The sequence below is a fragment of the Crocuta crocuta genome, unplaced genomic scaffold, assembly GCF_008692635.1.
Source record: "Crocuta crocuta isolate KB4526 unplaced genomic scaffold, BGI_CrCroc_1.0 scaffold214, whole genome shotgun sequence".
In the NCBI taxonomy this organism is placed as follows: Eukaryota; Metazoa; Chordata; class Mammalia; order Carnivora; family Hyaenidae; genus Crocuta; species Crocuta crocuta.
Window position 1 is genome coordinate 1460018 of NW_027529999.1, and position 5168 is coordinate 1465185.

The window sequence follows — 5168 nt, forward strand, 5'->3', positions numbered from 1 at the left end:
GGAGCTTGTGGAATCCGTCCCTTTCTAGTCAGGGTAACCCTAGATTTCCCAGAAGTCCCTTCATAGCACATTGGCCAGAACCATAAATAGTCGTTCTCTGCCTTTCTTTTTCTTTAAACCTCTTCCAGGGCCTGTCGCTTTTGTTGTTTGGTTGTTGTTGTTTTTATTTGATTAAGTGAAAAATCCCCTATCTGGGGGAAATGTCCCAGGGCGATCGTTCTTACTGCGGTATTAAGGGCAGGTATGCACATTAGCACCGACTTTTCAGGTCTCTGAGGTTCTTTCCAAGGGTGTGGTTAACAGCTGGGTAGGAGGGAGGCGCTGGCATTCAGCTGGAGGGCGCGGACGTAGGTCGCCCTGCATACTGTTTACTTCCAGTGACTTTTCTGACTGTGGAGCCCTCACCTCGGAGCCGGCAGAGCCCAGGGCAAGCAGCAACAACGGAGCAGTAGAGGGTGTGACCTTCGATCTCCTCCTTGACGGGGTGCTGGCCAGACCACCTCAGGGGCTCTGCCTGTCCACGGGAGGACCGCCTGGTCAGGGACCTGTGTGGTGGCCTTGCCAGGCTGACCCTCAGAGGTCAAGGTCTGGCTCCCTTCTGCAGGACCAGGGGTGTAGGGTTTGGGGGGAAAGAGGCGGGGAAAGAGTACTGTGGGTTTTCTCCCGTTTTCCAGGCCACTGACCTTGGCCTTGCAAGTTCCAGCTCTGAGTCGCAAAAGTGGGAGTGGGGTGGTGAGGGCTGGTGGCCAGGCAGGAAGCTTGTCTCTTGGCCTGGGTGAGCTGCAGGGGGCACCCGGGAGCCCCCCGGGGAAGAGAGCCCCAGAACTGCCCTGGGCGGTACCACTCATGTGCCTCCTAAGCAAGTGTCCCCAGGCGGGACCCGCGTACCAGCCACTGCCCCCTAGGGCCTGCCAGGGGCCGATCGACACCTCTCTGCCGCCTTCCTCTCTGCGCTGGGGCTGGGGGCCACTCAGCTGAGTTGCGCGCTAGCGAAGGGCTTAGCTGATGACATAAGTGACCCCAGCAACAATCCTATCAAAGCAGGCGCCACTGTTGAGTGGTTTCTGGGACCCTCCGAAACGCTTCAGGTTAATTGAAAGGGCAAGACGGCCCAGCCCTTTGTTTGAATATGAAACCCAGAGGAGTCTGGCGGGTTTTATTTTTACCTCCAGGCCTGTGGGTGAAGAGGGAAGTCCCAGTGATATTCTGGCCCAACAAAGAAAGCACACAAGTAACTGCCTTTGAGGAAACCGAGGAGTCCGTGGAAATGTTAACAGAGCGTGGCAGCGAATAATTTCGCACGACAAGCAGCTGGAAGTACAGATGTTTTCGGGGCCCAAGGTGACTTTCTAGGAGACAGGAATCCTGGAAGACCCCCCTATCAGGAGTGACACTCAGGAGGTCAGCGTCCTGGCCAGGGGCATCCAGGCCAGGCCACTGCTGTGGAATTACGGAGCACTTTCTTCTCCTTATCCGGGCTTTGGAAGGTCGGAAGCTTGCAAGGTCCCCCAGTTTACAATGAGGTTAAAAAGTCTGGAGAAGCTCAGGCCCTGTCATTTGTCATGGAAAAGGGCCGAAGAGGGGCAAGGGGCACATGCCGGGTTGCTGCCACCTGGACATTTCCTCAGTTCGTTTTCACAAACGACAAGATGGGCGTTATCATTACATGATATGTGGCAAAAGAGAACTGAGGCTCAGAGAAGTCCGCCATCTGCCCAAGGTTCACGGCGAGGAGGTCTAGGGCAGCACATGAGAGTGTGGGGATTGCAGCTTCCATGGAGGGGTGAAGGGGCCCAGGGTCCAGCGTGGACTCTACCGAGGGGCAGTAGGACTCTCCTGTCGCTGCTGTAACAAGTCACAGTAAACTCTGTAAAGAACGCACATTTATTACGGTACCATTCTGGACGACAGAGGTCCGTAATGGCTCTCGCTGGGCTAAAATCAGTGAGAAGAAGGCGTCAGCTGTCAGCAGGTGCTATTCCCTTTAGACAGTGAAAATCCGTTCCCCTTTCCAGCTTCTAGAAGCGGCCTGCATTCCTTGGCTATCGGCTCCTTTTTCCATCTTCAGAGTCAGCAGTTTAGCACCTTACAATCTCTACCGAAAAATGTTTATTTATTTATTTTGAGAGAGAGAGAGAGCAAGAAGGGGAGAGGGGGGAGGGAGAGAGAATCCCTGGTGGGCTCTGCATTGTTAGAGCAGAGCCCAATGTAGGGTTCGAACTCATGAACTGGGAGATCATGACCTGAGCGGAAATCAAGAGGTTGACGCTTAACCGACTGAGCCACTCAAGCGCCCTTTATGACTGATTACATTTTTGATGATGATTATGATACATTTTGATGATTCTGTTTTTTTAAAAAATTTTTAATGTTTATTTATTTTTGAGAGAGAAAGAGAGACAGAGCACGAGTGGCAGAGGGGCAGAGAGAAAGGGAGACACAGAATCCGAAGCAGGCTCCAGGCTCTGAGCTGTCAGCACAGAGCCCAAAGCGGGACTCGAACCCGTGAACCGTGAGAGCATGACCTGAGCCTAAGTTGGACGCTCAACCGACTGAGCCACCCAGGCGCCCCTTGATGATTCTGTTTTGATTACACTGGGCTCACTTGGATACTCCAAGACAGTCTTCGCATCTTGATTCTTAATCACACCTGTAAAGTCCCTTTACCGTGTAAGGTAACACGTATTCACAAATTCCAGGGACTGAGATGTGGGTATCTTTATTCTGCTTACCTCAGTGGCCTTGGCCAAGGGGTCTGACATTTGGGAGAACAAGCATCCCTTCCTCAGGAGGTCTGGAACAGATGGAAATAAAGCGGAGCGGGCTTCCATCCCACAGGGAGTGACTGAATCCCGCCCCCCGCCCCCATCCTAAGAAGGGCCCAGCACGTGGTGGAGGCTGGCTACTCAGCGAGGAGTTCATGATCAATCGGAACTCCATGGCTTCTGGGAGGGAGATGGTGCCCGGGACCCAGGAGCAGACGGACCAGAATTCAAGTCCAACCCGTGCCTACTCTCAGCAGCCCTGCAGGTGGGGGCAGGGGCGGGGAGCAGGCACGTCCCGGAAAGGAGGAAACAGACAGAGGTGTTTGCACGTGACCTCATTTCATCTTCTCCAAGGTGCAGCCTCTGCCTCTGGTTTGCAGATGTGGAAACAACAACTCAGGAAGATTGAGCACTGTGTCTGAAGTTGCACAGCTCCTGTGAGATTTCCCATGGACGAGAATTCCCAGACCAGCGACACCCACCCTGCCCCGTGGCTGTTTGCCACATCTGCCCGCCTCCTGGCCTACGGCTGGCCGGGTAGTTTTCTGCAAACCAACTTACTGCTCTTCTCTATTTAAATGCATCTGTTTTAAAAAGAGGCTTTATATTACTCCCCTAAATGGAAAGTCACAAAATTCATGGGCTAGTTATGTATATTTTTATAATGCACATTAAAATGGATTTATCACTGTAAAAATGAAATGTGTTCATCCATATACCATGTAAAATTGTCCCACACACTATCTCTGAGAACTGGGTCTACACCTGCCCTAGTTTCACTGAATTGTAATGTTATTAATGGCTATCATTTATTATGGCATTCAATGTTCAAGTGGTTTCCCAGCACAATGAAGTCCAGGCCCCCCAGCGTGGCTCAGGGTCCTTGTGACCCCTGCCTTCCTCATCTCCTGCCACTCTGGTTCTGCTGTTCCTGGGACAAGCAGGACTTTGCTCTCTGCATTGGCTCTGTAGCCAGCAGGTGCCAGGAATTGGACCCTAGAGGTGAGCCTTGGAGCCTGTGTGCGTAACCCGCACACGGTACTGCCTTTCTGGGATGTCTGGTCTCAGCAAGGCAGGTGACGAAAGATAAACAGACTTGAAAGTGAAGGAGGGGAGGGACCGACTGGGTCACCCAGAAGCCCCAAGCTTGCTGAGCCCCCTTGGTCTCATAGGCAAACAGAGAAAGGTTTGGGTAAGTCTATCAGCCAAGTAGAGCAACTTTCGCCCCAGGATCAGGAGCACAGAGTCCTTTTATAACCTCTCCCGGGGCAGAAAGGATGAGCAGCTGTGGCGGCCAATCCTAACTCCAGGACCTGATACGAGGGCGGGACTTCACGCCAGGTCCCCGGGAGTCCTCCGGGAGAAGCTGTACTTTGCAAGTGAGCTCGGCGTCTGCACAGAGCAGAATTCTGGCAGGGATTTCCCAAGAGCCTCGTATCCCCTTCCTTTACCGCACAATGGATCATTTATCACCTGAGAAGGGAGTTGAGATCCCAGCATAGCCAGTTAATAGTCATGCCTTATTAATTTCAACTTTTCCCAAGAGCCAGGGGGAAAATCCCTGATGGTGTGTGAGTCTCAGGGTCCCTGAGGCCCAGGAAGAGAGGTTTGACTGAGGGTGTCCCAGATTTCTGTGAGGCATAGAGGAGCCAGCTGTGGGGAGAGCCTAGCCCAGGGCCTGACACGTGACTGATGGCTTTGCTCAGTCATTACTCTTCAGTCCTGGTTTGGACAGGGCTCAGGAGGAACACGCTCTCCTCTGAGGCTGGGGGTACAGGGAAGAGAACACCAGCTCCGAGGGGCCCCCTCTGGGAGCAGTCGGCTCCATTCAAATCCCAGTTCCCCTGTGGGCTGGCTGTGTGACCTTGGCCCAATCACTCCCTCTCTCTGGGCTCCGGTTTCTTCCTCTGTAAAACAGGGCTAGTAATAGTACCTCCCTCAAAGGACTGAGGTGAGCATTAGAGCAATTAATCCAGAAACACGCTTAGAACATATAGGAAATACTATGCAGTCACTACGTTTGCAGCCAGGCAGACCTGGGTTTGAATCGTGCCGCCAGCACTGACTGCTGGGTGATCTGGGCTGATTGCCTTGGCATCTCTGGACCTGTGTTTCTCTCCCTGCAAATGGGTTTGGTAACGCTACTTCTAGGAGGTGGGGAGCATCCAGTGAGCGGGGTGTGTGCGTCTGCTCAAACCCCAGCCTTACCAGACGGTAGGTGCGGAGGTGCCAGGACCTGCCCTCCACAGGGAAGCCCCCCCTCCGACCCCCTGGGGCTGGCAGAGGGCCAGCTGTGGGGCTGCAGGCGGCCTGTAGCCCTTCCCAGCTGCCCCGCCCCAGTGCTGACGACCCGGCCCCTGCCTGTCGGAGGGGCAGGAAGGAAGTGAGGAGGGTAGCCAGCAG